General features: G+C 43.4%; 1 long non-coding RNA gene across 2 annotated transcripts in view; it reads right to left on the bottom strand.

The window, feature by feature from the left end:
* Positions 1 to 4,455: 4,455 nt before the first annotated feature.
* LOC109313859 overlaps positions 4,456 to 17,362 on the bottom strand; it is a 93,031-nt gene continuing 80,124 nt past the window's right edge. For both annotated transcript variants that reach the window (XR_002102160.1, XR_002102159.1), the window contains exon 5: positions 4,456 to 6,903. This is a non-coding gene — a long non-coding RNA (uncharacterized LOC109313859). The remainder of the gene's footprint in view (positions 6,904 to 17,362) is intronic.

The raw sequence follows: 17,362 nt of genomic DNA, 5'->3' as shown, positions 1-17,362 counted from the left end.
CACTCGAAACACGGGGAGGAGAAGATATGATCAGGGATGCCTGCCTTCTTTGGCTGAGGAAGGAAATTCAAGGTGGAAGGGGACATTGGGGCCCCAAAATAATCCAACCTAGGCTAACAGCAGGGACCAAACCCTGGACCTTCAGTTCTAGAAGCTCTTGGTAGACTCACCCTTGCTACAAGACCCTCCAGACTGGGTCACACGTTCCTACTAAAACAGCATATCCAAACTAGTCAAAGTTTTCTCTGTGCCCCTCAGCCTGAACCAGAGACTACTGTGACTATGCTTCAGGAGCCTAGTGAGTGCTCCTGAAGTACAGGCAAGGTCCATGCAGTTTAAACTAGCATCGTTGTTCCAGCAGTCAAGGGAAATGCAATACCAAATGCCTTCACCCCTTGAAATGCTAGTCCCTATCTCACTCCCACCTAGGCAATGTGATCAAGGAAGACTGGGATAGGAGTGTAGGTCTATATCCATCCCAAGGAACTTGATGAAGTATTTCAGACCTTTGCTTTAGGGTAACTCTCTGACATATCCAACTCCAGGTAGCAAAGAGCATATCCAACTCCAGCTAGCCCAACTCCACCTAGCAAAGAGTTATCCTCAGGGGACTAGAGCCATGAAAAGCCTTCATATCAGAGTCAAAAGAACCTGATGTGCTTTCCTCTGCCGTTCACACACAAGCCAGGACTATCATGGAGATGGTAAAATTTCAAACCAAGGGAGTTTTAAGTGGACCCTTATGAAGACTCTTGACAAAGGGGCTCATGTGTCAGCTGAAGACATGGAAAATGGTGCTTTTAGGTGTTGCTGTTGAATGAGGTCCCTACTGCCAACTTTGTCCTTGTGATTAAAGCAGCCTCAGGGCACAACAAATCACTTCAGCAAAAGCATGAAAAGAACCCGGGAATCCTAGCTCCTGGCCCACACTCGTTTGCTGAACGTCAACCGCCTCTTGCTGCCGAGCTTATAGCTGAGGAAGGAAATGAGTAATCATGAATCTTGGCACTTCTAATCCCAAGATTTTCTGGATAGTCTGGACAAAGTGGCTAAACTCCAAGCAGAACAAAATGTGGGGAACTTCACGGACCGAAAAGCACTTCCTGCCCTTATTCCTATGCAACGCCACTCCGCACACAGAAAAAGTGGTCCCTTCTTTCCAGTCACACACACAGTTGGTTAATTCTCTCCTCGTCGAGATCAGAGATTAGACAGAGCCTGGATTTATAGCTAGTGAAAATAAAAAGAGCTGCTCCTATCAAGGATTCAAATGATTAAATATCCCTCCATAGAAATACTTTTAACTTCACTTACAGTACAATCTCACTTATACACTGATGCAGTTGGCAGTGCTAACAAAAGCTTCTTGAGTAATAAGGGGCACAAAGAGAGAGAGAGAAAGGAGGAAACTAGAGAGAGAAAGAGAGAGAACAAGGGACGGGGCCACAGAAATGAAAAGAAAAAAAAAAGAAATGAGATTATAGGGAGCTGGATGGAGGGAAACGGAAGGAAAGAAAGAGACAGGATCTCTGTGAAGGCAGCATTAAAATGTACAAGGGCTAAACCATTTAAACAATGAAAGGAAAGCAAAGGATTAAATGAAGGGCTGTGTAGAACAGCTCCTCTAATCCAGCTCATTTACTGCCCTTTACTCTCCATTTCCTCCTACATGGATCCTTGGGCTTGGCATTACCACTGCTATGCCAAGTGCCTCCTGGGGCTCTCACCCACCCTGTGTACCACACCCTTTCTTCATGCCCCAAACACCAGGCAAGGAGAGGGGCGATGGTGATGGATGGTTCAGGCACTGGTGTGAGACTCTTGGCAGGGGAAGTTAGTTCACCCTGAGCCCTATGCTGCTTTGACCAGACTGCTACCAGTACCTGAGTTAGGTAGTTCAAAGCCAGCTCTGACACGGCTCTTCTATTTGCAGTGTAGACATCCCCTTAAAAATGTTTTTCCATGGACTGTATGTGTGCGTGTGTGACCCTGAGCAAATCACGTCATCTTATGCCTCCGTTCCCTCACCTGTGGAAGAACAGGGTGAATTTCTACCTTGCCTGCCCAGATGATGAGCAGTTCAGAGAAAGGGCTTTGTCTCATTTTAAATCTCTGGTGCAGCGGGCAATAGGATGAAGCCCTGAGCTCAGTTGGCATCTCTAGCTGCAATGGAAATGCAACTGATAATGAAGAATTTGTAGCGCTGTATTTTCACCTCCCTATGCTGTATTTTCAGCATACTCCTAAACTTATTTTGTTTGGTTTTTCCCCATCACCTTCTTTTTGTGTCTCTTGCTCTTCACGGTATGAAGGAATCGCGCAGGCATACGGGGGCCTGAATAACGGAGTTAGACGTCAACAGCGCAGCTCTGGCTGGTTTCTAAAACTGAACACAGTGACTATCTCTAGAGAATTTGCAAGATAGTTAAAGGGATAATATCCAGTTCTTATATACTAGGCTTCTGCTCTGCTCCCGCTGTCTCCCTCCCTGTGTCCTTGTTTTCCTCATTGTCCTGTTTCTTTTCATTTGCCCTTATTTCCACTTCCTTCACTGCTTTCCCTTGGTCTTACATGGGATAATTTCACTTTAATTCCTTTGCAGGGCTCCTAATTCAATCTGCTGACTTCTTTGACACAGATATCATTTCCTTGACCCTCCTCCCTGGTGCCTGCCATCTGTCCAGAGAATTGCAATCATTTTGTTTGTCCTCTGGTTAATTCACAGTGTTTTATCTCAGCCCCAGGCCCGACAGAAGAGGGAGGTCAAAGGTGGGTGAAGATCACTCAGGAAGGGGGATAAGGGAGAGGGGGAATATAGCTCTCTTGAGGTAATTAACCCCTCCCTGGTTCCTGCTCAGCTCTGGGAAGCTGAAAATCATCTCCAGCAGATCATTTGAATGTACCTTCTGCTTTTCTTAAGGACCGAAAGGCACAGCCATACTCAAAATGAGACAGATGCTTACAGAATTGAGGTTTTAAAGGCATTTTTTTTTCAGTTGAATTCTTTCCCTTTCTACATGGCAAAGTCCAATGTGAGCTGACTAATAAATTTACTATCTTTCTTTCTTAGGAGAGTTTGATATGGCAGCTCCATAGATCAGTCTGGTCTCTAGGGATATTACTGCCCTGAACAAAATGGAAATTGCTGCCCCCTCGCAAGCCCTCTGTGACTCATACAATAAAGAGAGCCCATAAACATTTGGGTAATTACAGTCTGCTGGCCTATATTCCATGGGAGGCCGGGTTCTTCTTCACTTCCTGTCCTTAAGCAGGTGTTTCTTGTACCCCACCTGCAGCACTTTAAGGAGCAGGGAAAAAGATTATTGCTGAAAAGCTTTGGGGGCAATCATGGGGGTTGAAAGTAGGTACAAAAAGGGCCTAATAACATAACAAACAGAGGCAAGCTACTGTTCTGCCTGGACAGAGTGAATGCATGTATTCCTTCCCTCTAGCCAGGGGAATCAGTACTCAGCTGTATACCTAAGCCTTATATTGTTGCCATCTGAAGTCCCAGGCAGGCACTTGGGGCTTCTGAATCCGCAGCAGGAGTATTCTGGATTCTTTCCCTGCCATAAAGGTAGCCAAAGCATGAAGAACAGGGACAACCATGCCAGCCTGCATAGATTATATTTTGTGATATTGTCATTTCTGTCTTAGCACTAGTATTTTACAGCTTGCAACCAACCACCTATGTTGTGCTTCTTAACTGGCCTGAGATGAATACTGCTCCTGCTGTCCCTTACCCAGCACCGAAATCACAATGGGAAGTGCTGCAGCATCCAAGTTTGGCATCTGGGGCAAAGCTCACAGCGGCATCCCACCCTTGTCCCGTGCACAGATCTGGGGGGCACCCCCCATGCTGGCCCAAGAGTGCACGCAGAAGCAGAAGCCACCCTCCCCCTGTCCCCGCACCTCCCAAAATGAGCCACTCGTGGCTCCATCCCGTACCCTGCCCCGGCTGGGCAGCACCTGTTGGTGCCCCTTCATTTCGGCACCTGGGGCGGCCTACCCGCTCGCCCCCCTTGCTACAGCACTGAAGATGGGATATCTGTGTAACGATGACACTGGGCTACCTTTACAGCCATTTGGAGCAGCACAAAGTTGCCATAAAGAAGCAGGTGAGAACGTAGAGACGGATTCGTCCGAGTTTCGTCAGTGTTACCCCCTCCCCGTTTTCCACTCTTCGTCTCAGGGTGAATTACAAGGTGTGTGAGAACTCTTCTACAATCCTCCTCGACATTACCACATCTGGAGCGGTGCCGTGTGCGCTCCCCGGCCGCCTGCACTTCTCGCTGGGTAATTTCAACTCGCTGAAGGCACCTCACAGCGCTGTGGAGGGACATGGTGAGCGCATCTGACAGAAGAAACCCACTTATCGCCTCACGCTCATCCTATCAGGGCACCTGCCCGACTACAGTCAAATTGCAATGAATAATTAAAACATCATTTGCATAAAGTGATTTACCTTTCTTTATTAGCTGCTGAATTGCCCTCCGGTGAGCCGCTCCACTGAGAAAGAGAGACTGACCAGTGTTAACCGGTTCCTGGCCAGAAACAGAGAGAGATTTGGGGAGTACCTATGCAAGGAAGTCAAACTGCTGCTGCATAGGAGACAGAGGCGCAGGGTTGCAGCAGGAAGGCAGCTCCCTTATCCTTGGATTCTCGTTAACAGAGCAGCTCGTGGACAGAAAGCAAGCAGCAGAGCAGTCAGGGTGCTGAGGGGTATGAAAGACATGGCTTCTAGTCCAAGTAGCTTGAAGTAGTTTTTGTAGCACGGAGCCAGGTGGGAACCAGATTTTCCATTTCTTCAGAAGTGCTGTAATTTCATGGGCGTGCGGGAGGGCTTGGCTCCCATTATGCTTTGAAATGGAGAAAAGAAAGAGAGAGAACTTCCTATGAAATCCTAGACATAGTCCACGAAATGGGAGGGGAAAAGTAAATGTTTCATTGTCATTGCCATCTTTTTAAGTTTAGGACGTTAAAAATTCTTCTTTTCAACGTAATTTCGAAGCAAAAAAAAAAAAAAAAAAATCAAAGAGTAGTATTCTAAAAATGTTGACATGGGACATTCCAATATCGCTAAAATGCTTCGCCTTTTTCCCCAGAATAAAATTTCACCCAAATTTACACATTTTATAAGTTCTGATTTTGATCAGAACAGCATTTTTATATATTACATAAATCAACACCTTCTGCCTAGTTCTAATGTCTATAATAAAAAATAAATAAAAAAGGATATACAGTGCTGGAAAACTCAGCCTAACAAACAACTTTACTGGAGGTATTGATCTTGTAGGGATATCTGTAGAAAATTCCCTCCTAAACTTTTCTTCCTAATCAGGGGAAGGACTCTGAGTTTCTTCTGTCTCTCTTGCTTGCTCTTGCTGTTCCAAAAGCCAGTAGGTTGGGTTGCAGAGAGGAGCTATCCATGGTATTACTCAGCTCCTCAGGGTCCACTCCTTCAATTTGAAAATAAAAGAATTGCTAGACTGGGTTACCACAGTCGTCCTTCTAATGTATCCCATCTGCACACATGATTCCAGATACTTCCCAGGAAAGGTCAAGAAACCCCGTAGGTTGACAACTCACACATCTAACTGAGACCCCACCAACCTCGAGACACCTCAAACTGCTGCTTTATCAAGTGTTTGATCATATTTCTCTCCCAGGGGTGTATCTTTCCTGTTCTGTGTGTTTCTAATCAGCGCTTTCCCTGTCTGATTGCCTCATTGCACGCTTCTCCCTGAACTTGTCACACACAAACTCACACTTCATGCCTTACTTGTCAGAGGAAAATTGTTCTTTTAGATGTACTTTGGAGGCAAAAACAAGGATACTAAACATTTGGTTCAATGCATCATCAGAGTGTATTTTCCAAGAAAAGATGGGTGATGTCATTCATGACTATCATTGTTTGTTAATAATTACCTCCGGAAGCACCTGAAGTTCACTTGGGGCTGCAAAGCATAAAGCCAAAGTCTCCACTACAGTATTATTCTTATAGCAAAGAATTAACAGATGATGCCAGCAGTGATATTGTCCCAAAGGAAGTGCTTTGCCTTGTGCTTGAACCAGGAGTCTGGGAGTCACAACTTCTGTGTCCCACTCCTGTGTTCTGCCTCGCTCTAACTAGCTATCTAAGCTTTCTATCAGCTGTGATGGTAGAGGTGAATCATTCTGCTTTTGCTGGTGCAGTTCACTAGTCAGATAAGAAACTTCTATATTTTTTGTGAATGGATGTTCTGTACCAGCTGTAGCCTAATTTTGGGGTAATATTTTTTTTTGCCACACTCCCCAGTTAATTTCCTAATTGCCTGATACAATACTGAAAGACTTGGATTCATTCTTTTTGTTTCATACTTTTATTAGTACAAAGAAAGTGAAGAACTTGAAAATCAAACACAGAGCCATTCCTTTAAAGTCTCTGGTCCCCATAATTTGTGGGCAGTTAGCAACTTAGTGAGCTTTACTTTTTTCTGCTACATGCGTGCTAGCAGAGGGCAAGTTTCAGATCAATACTCTGTAATTTAGCATTTGGCTGAAGTTAAATCAAGGTGTACCAGCCAAAAAAAGAGCCATAGTAGAAAGTGAACATGTCTTTAAGTATGAACTTTGAAAAACTGCATTTTTCTGCTTGCAACAGACCCAGACAGTGTTAATGGACCCCCGACTGCAATGGGAGATTTGGAAACAGGGACGGAAATGGTATTCTTGCATAGAAACTCCAAAACAGCTTTTGGGTACATTCCAAGTTTCAGCTGCCTGCCAAGAACTTGAAGTTCAATGGAAAGGTCCAGGGCACTTACGTCACGGGATGTCTCTCTCCAGGCCGTCTGTCTTCTACTGCTTTGCTTAACACAGTGCACTGCTGTTGTAAACCCTCACCCGGCATCTTCAATGTTGCTGGAGATACAGAAAAAGAAAGTGCGCAGCTTATGGTGTTCCTCAAATTGTAAAAGCCTTTCTTCAAGTGGTGTCTCAAAGCATAGGAGAAAAAGTTGGTTTTATAGTTAGTTAATGGTTCACCTCTGATCTTATGTAAATCAAACATTCTTTTTTTCATTTGTACTCTTAGTGGTTTTTCTTGTGACAAACTAGCTTTGATTTTCAGCTCAAACTGTTCTTTAACAGCAGTCAGGACACTTGTGAATCCCTTATCAGAATGGCAGCTTACAGAGACATTATTTGAGTCTTTTAGCTGATGCATAGATTGCTCTATAGCCACTTCAAGTTTTTGAAGTATGCTACTGAGAATGCTGACTTCATGAAGAATAACATGCCAAAATACTACAATGTACATAATTTAAAACTGAACATCACCCGAGACAACCACTTGCATTTGTTTTCTAAGTTTTGGTTCCTCTGGGTCCCTTTAAGGTTTGAATCCTTGGAAACTGAAACCAAAATATCATAAGCTTTTGAGTCTTGGTACTAAAATACTCAAATAACATCAATTCAGCTTTCCCATCTTGTTTCATGTAACAGTTCTGGAAACTGGATGGTCACATGTTAGCCCCTTATCTCCCAGTATTGCAGCAAGACTGCAATAAAAGTATAAATGCTTTGAAGCATATCAAAAAACGGTACAGCTTCTGTATACAATTCAAAGAATATGCAGGACCAAAAGCATTCTCTTGTTACTGTTTCAGCTTCTTTTCTGAACTCCACTATGTTTCTCTTTTACGGTTGCCAAATTATTGTAGCCCTGACCACTCAGATCACTAAGTGAGATTCCCATTTCTATTAACTGTTCTAGGTGCACCTCTCATGATGGTGCCACTATGTCATATCCAAAAATTCAACAAAAAAGGTATGTGGTCATAACACTGCCTTCTCTCACCTGAGTTGTTCCTTCTGAAGAAATGAACTGAAAAACTACTGTCATCCCTTCTTGCTTACTAATGACTTGGGCCCAACAGCTTTCAAAGTACAAAGGACTTCCTCCTTAATGATGTCCCTCAAAATATTCACAACTAGTGCTGGACTCTGTTTCATGCTGTTGGCTTCTCTTTCCACTTTTCAGTTGCAATCTTCAGCATCAGAAAGATATTTGCATGTTCATAAACAATTGCCACTTCTGCTTTCTGTTTTGACCATGAAAATTTGTGTTATCACTGAAGATCGCTAGCTGACTACATGTGTGCATAAATACAAGTTAATCCAGGAATGTCTAAACAACCAAGTATCAGCTGATTCATTCAATACAATGAGTTGCCTATTGTCTGCTGTTGTTGGACAGCAAATTCCATAAGACTGCCAATTTGATAATCTGAACGGAAAACAAATACTGCTGGGGAATAATAGATGCTTCATATTTGCAAACGTGTTTTTTTGCTGCTCCTAACACCTAGCTAGGGTAGTTAGCTGCCTACTTCCCTTGCCCTTAAAGCCAGTCTAGTATATGTAGCATGGGTTTTTCCCCAGCAACATTCAAATGATCTGCAGCTTCACTTTTGTTCACCAATGAACTAACTTGGACAAAATAATTGTTATATCTGGTGTAAAGAAAAATGTCACAATGGATAGACACTGATGCTTGTAGAGCTGAGAGCTTTGTTCTTCTAAATCTTTTAACACCTTGGCACTGTAGTCAGAAAATGTTCTTACCTCCAGGATGCAGAAAACTTGGAGAGTTGAAATATTTCACAGCCAAGCTAACTTTATTTCTCTTTCCCCAAGTAAGATGAAAGGAAGATCCTAATTATTGCATATATATCACATGACTGTTTGCAATGTGCCTGATGACCAGCCCCTGACTGAGATCTAGGATGGAAGTCCAGAAAAGCATTTGGGATATGAGATATTCTGGACAAGGCCCACAGCTTTGATGCAAGCGGATGGGTTTTGACACCTTTGGCATCCTATAGATGGGTGTTGCAGTCATCAGGATCTTGTAGTAGCAGAAATAGTAGTAGTAGTAACAACAATAATAATAACTTAACATCATATGTCTACAGAAGATTAGCCTTTGAGTAGTGGTGGGGGGTTTTACTATGATTATTTCCCTTGTATTCACTGGCAAGATTACAAGACAGTTGTATTTTGCTTCCGTGGCTTGCTGGCATTTGGGGTGTTAGAGCTTATATCACAATGGGTGGCCAGTGCCTGATTTTAGGCTCCTTTCCATGGCCTTGTGTTTTTCATCCCGTCTGTCCTTCCCAGGGATCATGAAAAATGCAAGACCAGAACCTATCTGAGATCCATATCCTATATAGGCTCAGACCCTTTTCCTTCAACATCCCTTATTCTGCCTGTGCTGTACTGCACAGGCATTTGCCTGGTAGAAGTGAATGGATGAAACTCATGTACACTATTTCACTGGCTTGCTTTGCAATCTTGAGCTAGCTGTGTGCCTGTAACATGCCCTATACTTATGTAGGCTGTAGTTCTTCCTATGTAATTTAAACTCTGCTTACAGGGACGGTCTCTTAGTATGCCTTAGTGCTCACTACACAATGGTTGGGGCCTCTAAGTAGAAAAACAGAGCCAGTATCAAGTTAATTTTGCAATGTATTCCATATGGGCACCCCTTGGGATAGGGGAAAATACCTATTTTCCATTAAAGATGGAAAGGGGCTAGGTAGGTTGAGCCCAAAGTTAATTGCCTCAAGACAACCTCAGCTGTTGCTTCTACACAGTTTCTTGTTCATCATGACCGTAGCCTCCCTCCCCAGCAGTCCCACATGACTCCTTTCTCTGCTGGCCATCTCTCCACTTCCTGCCAGAGTGCTTCACTTACTCTGATTTGAGAGCTGCCACGTGACAGCTCTTGTGGTGCCAAGCACCGTTACAGCTTTATTTAGACCCGTGTGGAGAAGCCATCTGTTCTGTCTCACAGGAGGCTTACTTTTCGCACCCGGTGCATCCCCCTCCAGGCTCTGTTGCAGCAGCTTATGCAAAAGTTCCCTGAAATGACAGCTGACAACAAACTAGCAACAAAGGAGGCCCTGTTGCTGTATCCTTTCAAGTTAAACAAGTGGTTTTGCCTTCCCCCACCGAATCTTTCTATATTGCCCGCCTTTCTAGGAAAAAAAGGAGGGAGCTGGGTGTGCCTGCCAGTGTGCCAGGTGGAAGACCCAGAGCCAAGTTCTGTTTTACTTAGCATGCAAAGTCTATTGTTTTGTCTGCTGTCAAAATACCAGTAATTCTGAGAGTAATATTTGCAGTGCATTGGTTTGGAATAGTTCATACTGTTGACAGGTCTCAGGGGGGACTGATAACACGGGTGGGGGCATGCTGCTGGAAACCCATGTGGCACTCAGACTGCTGAGGGTTACGCTGGACCCCTCCATGGCACCCCAACAGGGTGGTTCCAAAGAAGAGAGAGCTAGACTCTCCTTAGTGGTGGCAGATGATAAAGCAAGGAGCAATGGTCTTAAGTTGCATCAAGGGAAGTTTAGGTTAGATATTAGGTAAAACATTCTCACTAAGTGGGTAATAAAGCACTGGAACAGGTCACCCAGAGAAGTAGTGGAATCTCCATTGCTGAAGGTTTTTAAGACCCGGCTAGATAAAGCCTTGGCTGGGATGATCTAGTTGGGGATGGTTCTGCTTTGACTGGACCAGACCTCCTGAGGTCCCTTGCAACCCTAATTTTCTGATTTTGCTCTGTCCCCATTGGCGTTCACACAGCACTGTCTTGTGGCAGTTCATATTAGCATTGAACCACCAGCTCTCAGCTTCATCATTAAAGAATAATTGTAAAGGTAGGTGAAAGAGGGGTTGAGAAAGGGACAGGTGTCTGTTATCATGTGGAAGGCAGTAATAGGCAGATATGACCCTCCAGCAAAATGAAAAGACCCAGATATTAGCAGGCAGAATTGGAGGGGGAGGGATGAGACAAAGATTTGCTGTGGGCCATGACCAAATATTTTACCTGTCAAAAAATTACTTTAACCTGCACATTTAGGCTATAAAAATATTTCTTCAATCAAGGGAAGCTCTGCTGCTCCCAAGGACAAAGCTAAGGCAGCATCTTCTACCTGTCTACAAAATTAATTTAAAATAAAAAAAAAAAAAAAACCAGAAGAAAAACTTTGTGGTAGGAGAGAACGAGAGAGACCTTTTAATAACCTCCCTGTGTCCCAGCAGATTGGAAGTGGGCTGCAGCACTGCACACTCTTTCAGGAACACAGCGTGAGTCCCTAGTGCAAGCATCAGAGCAAAGAGGCTCTAAGGGTCTGTGCTTAGCACTGGCCTTACTGCAGCAACATTTTTTTCATTGTGAATACCTGCAGCTAATTAAGGCTAATTCTCCATTGTTTTCACCTAAGTCTAATTTTAGGCCAGGCTCCTGGGGCTTGAAGCAGCACATTAGGCTCCAAACCCTTCTGTCCCAGCCTTGAAAATCACCCACAGGGATACCCCAGGAACAGACCTGTCCTTTCTTCTCGAGAGGATTTAGCCTTGGCTTGTCCTACTTGACTCGTCCCCGCTATACAGTCTGCCCAGAATCTCATTTCATCCTGCCCCAATTGCTTTTCTCTTCCAGGCCAGCTCCTGCCTCCCCTTAGTAGGACTTCCCCTGGGCTTTTGATCACCTAATCTCATTCAGTTAGGATCCAGATATTTAGGTAGCAAGTCAGAGCCCACTGTAGTCAATGGGAATCATCCTCTGAAAACATCATCCCCTTGGACTCTGTCTACTGCAGCCCATATTGTTGATCTTTTGGAGAACATCAGGCACTATCCTGAATGACAGCGTGCACCTCCCGTCTCAGTCCTTGTTCTAAGGACCCAGGCACAATCACACTGACTGGACTCAGCCTTGCCCTCTCCTCTTTCTCTCCTATAAGGTCATCAGGCTCCTGAATGTACAGACACAAGGAATATGCTGCTCAACATGGAACTGACTCTGAATGAAACATTGCAGGACAGTTCAACAAAAAAAGCATCAACTATTTCATTTTTTGTCAGTATTTGATTTTAAGTAAAAAAAATAAATAAATAAGCTTTTTTTTTTTAAACATTTCAGAAACTTGTCTCAGAATTTCTGTTCCAGAAAAAACAAACACAAACAAACAAGCAAGCTCAACTTTCCTCCTCAATTTGGGGTAAAAATGAAGGCTGAAATGTCAGGGATTCCTGAGGGATGGGAATTCTGAGTTTTACTTAGCTCTGTCCTTTATGATGGCAATAAAAAAAGAGCCAGTGAGAACAGAAGTACGAAGTAAAATTCTGCTCTCAGCTATTGACCTCAGTGGGTTCACACTAGTGTAATTTAAAACAGTATCAGGCTGGTGGGCTGCCAACTAAAATCCTTCTCCTTCTAGATTTAGAACAGAAAAAAGGCATCAACTAGCCTTTTGTTAATGGGAGGTAGGGAGAAACTTTATTTGTGGATAAGTTATCCTATAGGGACCTACAGCAGGGTTTCTTGTACTTCCCATCTGTGATAACCAAACTGGGGGGACTGAATATCTGATCTGGAGTGGTGTTTCCCCAATGTTCCTTACCAACCGATATCCAATTGACCTTAAGACTTCCATACCCTAGTCCTGATTGCATTGTGTATGAAGTTAGAAAGTTATAGAGATAGTATATTCAGAGTGCTGATGTAGCACCAACCTCATCTTATCTGGCCATCCTGCTCCACAATCTCATGTTTCCACTCTAAACAGATACACACAATAGGATCTAATATGATCTGAAGGCATTTTACAGCTAGGAGGATGCATATTAGTTTAGCTTCTAGACGTCCTGGTCTAGGCGTCAGTGCTGGCAGTCCTTTGACATCATTTTAATCCATTCAGTACTCCTGGGCACAGGGTGCCCCCTTTTTATTTGTTTTGTCCCAAAGGACTTAATAAAGAATAAAACTAATTCCATTTCTCATTTATGCCCAGAGCCACTATAGGATATTCTTCTGCTGAGATTTCATTGAACTCCATTAGGTCCTTTGCAACAGGGGCAGATATTCTCGTCCCTTCTTGAGTTTGGTGCTGGATTGTGGGGAGTTGGGGGAAGGGGTTGAGAGCCACTGTAGAACAATTTCTTCCAGTCCACTTTAATATTCAGATAAAAACAAATTGTCCTTTAAAAAACCTGTTATGAGGATGAAATCTCCAGGGCTGCAACAGTTCTATAACTGATTACTGTCTCCATTAAATTAAAAACAAAAAACCTTATTCCAAGCACAAGCAGTACTCTCTCTCTCTCTCGATACCTCTTTCTAGATATCTACCAACTACAATGTACCCATCACATTGGCTTCTGAGCACCTATTTATAACCTCATCTCATTGTTTAATACCACAAGGTAGCACACCTGACAATAGGTTGGCAAATGCCACACCCACCTGATGACTGTTGATTAGCCCTACACCAGAGTGAACCAAAATTCACTCCAATGAAATCCTTAACTTGTGTAAAAACAGTTCAAAAGCAAGATAAGGTCCAAAAGAAATGCAGCACAGAAGAGGAAATACAAAGCTGGAGATCACGAAGGAAAAACAAATAGAAATAGGCAGGGGGGGGGGGAGAGCTGGGTAGAAATGACACCACTAGAGATAGATTGAAAGCTGACCCAGATTTGAACTGGGAACATTTTCCTAAATAGCAGCAATGAACTCCAGCTCAAGGAGCTGGTATGAAAGCACAAAGCACTGAAGATGGCTAAGTGCCTACAGCATTTTTCTAACGTTTGCAGGCTTGTTCCTCAAGGACCCAAGACCTGTGTGAGCACCAACCTGTTGCCTTAACCAGCACATTCCTGCCCAACAGCAGACAGCCTTTCACACTTCCTCCTCTCAGGATGAGGATGAGGAGGGGAATTTCATTGAAACTGACAATTTCTTTAAGACTTGAGATCACAGCTTGCTACTAATTATAGAAATAAATAACTGGTGACTTGAGCCATCTGTTCTTTATTTGGCAATGCAGTTCTTCTTCATGAAATTAGTGCCACCTGCAACCCATAAGCCCCTCTGAGGCTTGGTCACTCTGCCCTCTAATTCCACAGGTGAATTTCACCAGGGCTTTCTGCACAGGCAACCCCTACAGCACTTTCTATTACTACCCCCTTAAGGAGAGAGCGGGGGCAGGGAGGAAGGAGAATTACTACACTCAATTTAGTTTCATCAGTTATTCACATCAAGGAAAATGCTACCAATAGGGGTTATATTTGGAAACAGTTATCTGTCACACTTTTGTGCTTCAGTATCAGTTCGCAGAATGAAGAATTTAACACCCCTGGTTCCTCAATAGATAGATTGCATTATTATTATTTATTTTGGAACATAAGCAGCGCCAGTCTGAGTTAGACCAATAAGCTTTTTACCCTAATACCCTGTCTCTGGCAGTAGTAGGAGCGGATGCTTTAGGGAGAGAGCATAACAACAGGGTATATCTAAAGTGATCTACTCTTTGTTATACCCTCCCTAGCATCCACCATCATTGCTTTAGTGATATCAGAGGATACATGTTTCACTGTGCTAATTAATATCTATTAATGGATGTAGCATTCATGAATTTTTCTAATCTTTTTTTTTTTTTTAACCTGGCTGTACTCTCTGCCTCTACAGCCTCCTATGGCAATAAGTCCCAAAAGTTAATAATGTGCTGCATAAACAAGTACTTTCCATTGTTTGTTTTAAACCTGTTTCCTGCTGATTATAGTAGGTGCCACCTAGTTCTAGCATTCTGGGACTTGCTGAAAAGCAGCTCCCTATTCACTTTGTACCTACTCTTCATTATTTTATAGACCTCTACCATATCATATCCCTCCTTTCCTCTCCCCTCCCCTCCCCTCCCCACCCCACCCTTCCCCCTTCTTTCCAAACTGAAGAGTCCTTGCCTTTTTAGCCTCTCATGCTGTGGCAGCTATTCCATACCCCTGAATATCTTGGTTTCCTGGTCTTATTTAGGGTTGCATTGTGTTTGGTGCTTTTCAGGTACAAAGTGAGTATTTGGAAGAGCTCATAACATAAGTACATGATACAAACAGGTAAACTGGGGCTGAGAGAGGGGAATAAATTGACTTTTCAGACTCACACATGAAGTCACTGATAGAGCCAGGAATAATATCCAGCTTTCCTAAGTGGCAAGACCATGTCTTTTTCAGTGGGCCAGAGTGGTAGCCCACAAAAAAATTGTGGCCTGTTTTGCATCTTAGGCGTTGTCGGTAACAGGACTGCCTGAAAAAACCCACAGGATTCAGAGGAATGAACTGGTAGTAAGACTAGATTGTGAACGATTGACAAGCCCTCCACTCCATCCTCAGGACTGAAACACTTTTCTGCAACAGAGAATGACTAATATTCCCAATGCACCTCTTGTCTGAATTTTTGTAAGACATGATCAGTTAGGTGTGCATAGGGATTGTGACAAGTTTGGGATCTAGTGATGGATCAGTGTATGCAGAAAGCCCAAATGAAAACTGTGAGAGGTAAATTCTCTCGTGCTTCCAGAGTGGTCCTCAGATCAATTGAAAATGATCCCTGCCAAAGAAATGTAGGGGGAAAGCCAGGATTTAATGGATGGCCTCCTAAAGGCAGTATATTTGGCTCAGATCAGATGGGAACAGAGATAGGCTGGCATCTGCAACATGGACAGAGAACCACTCTGTGCTACCTGCTCTTGCACTGGGGAGCAGCCATGTTGCAGCATTTACCCCTACATCTTCCTGCAGGGAGAGAACTGGACAGGCTACAAGCTGCTGAAGAAGTAACAGGGTGATGGCCACAGCAATACAGTTCGGATGGATTCACATTCGAATAAATGTGCAGGCGAGGAAATGCTCAAGGTAACAGCATAAAGGACTGAATCTCAAAGATTTTCCATGAGGTGGAGCAGGAGGGTTAAAGCAGAAAACTCCATGTTAGGGACCCTATCATTAAGTGAGCTATCTGTCCAGAGCACTGGCAACATTACCTTGCGAAAGGGACATGGCCATATAGCTTCATATAGGTGAGAAGGGGAACCTGTTGACCCTAGCACGCAACAATGAACTGTGCTGATGCCTAGAGCCTCGTGCCACTCGAATCCCTCACGCTGTCCCCTGCCACAAGCACCCTCTCACCTCTACAGTGACCTCCCAGGGCCTTTGGTCCAGCTCTTGTCTTGTCACGTATCACAAGGACAACGTGCTTCCAGGTGCATCAGGGTTATAAGCTGAGGCCTCTTGGAAGCAAGCAGGAGCTTTTCCATTCTCTTCAAGGGGACTTTCATCAGGCCTTAAAGTGCTGAATCTTCCTCTCTCTCCCCTTTCTGTCACTGTTCCTCTTCCAGACGTACTCTCATACACGAATGGACATTCTCACCTCTGCGTTTAGAATGAATTTAAAGAGGATTATTAATTTCTCTTTTTTTTTGTGAATTTGACTTTTAGCTTAGCTCAAAAATATTTTGGGTCTTTAGAGCCATAATTAGACATATTGTCTTTAGCCAAATGCCAGATAATTTGTACGCACTTCAAGCAAATCTCTGGAAAGGTAGGCAAATATTGAAATATGTAATGAAAAAGGAAGGTGGCATGACTAAAAAAAACAACCCCTAGTTTAAATCTTTTAAATTACTTCGCCTTCTCCCTCTCATTAGTAAATATTTTAGTTAGTCTTGTGTTGAACAAACCCTGCTTTCAGGGTCTCTCTTTCTGTCTCTCTCATTAACGTTCTTTTTTTTATTTTTAACGAGTCGTAAAAATCCAGTTATTTTTAAAATTCACATTTTGTGTCATCTAAAGGGCTGAAGAAAGAGGGGAAAAAAAACCCAGCACTTTAATTCAGTCTGGGGTGGAATCTGAGGATTTTTTTTTTCCCTTTCAAAAGAAGAGTTTTCTTTTGGCAGAAAACATTCATGGTAAGAAAAGCACTTTGGGAAACAGCACATAAAGAGAGTTTAAAAAGGGGGATATGAAAAGGATGGAAGAGTCTAGCAGCGACAGAGGTAATCAGAGAATTTACAAATTATGTTTTTTGACAATGTAGACAGCTTGAGGAGGCTGGCTTCTCTTTCGAGATAAAGTCACTTGTCATTCGGTTAGAAAAAGACAAGGGAAGTGTCAAGAGTTATTTGAAATGTAAAGTATTGTTTTTAGCTTCTTTTTCTTCCATTATTGTAGTAACAGTATATTCTCTCTGTGGGCTGAGAGATGAAAATTGCACCAGATAGGGAGGGGCCTGTGGAGAAGGGACTTCTGGGGGCAGCAGGTTATATTACCATCAAGATACAGGGACCAGGATGTAACAAAATCAACAACAACAAGTCCCTGAGGACTGGAAAAGGGCCAGTGTGGTCCCTATTTTCAAGAAGGGGAGAAAGGAAGAGCCTGTCAGAAAGAAAGGCCAGTCAGCCTCACTTCTATCCTGGGGAAGGTCTTTGAAAAAATTATCAAGGGCCACATTTGTGAGAGCCCTGCAGGGGAA

The sequence above is a fragment of the Crocodylus porosus genome, unplaced genomic scaffold (genome assembly GCF_001723895.1).
Source record: "Crocodylus porosus isolate Cpor-Errol unplaced genomic scaffold, CroPor_comp1, whole genome shotgun sequence".
NCBI classification, from domain to species: Eukaryota; Metazoa; Chordata; order Crocodylia; family Crocodylidae; genus Crocodylus; species Crocodylus porosus.
The sequence above is the reverse complement of the archived record's forward strand: the minus strand, read 5'-3'. Positions and strand labels throughout refer to the sequence as shown.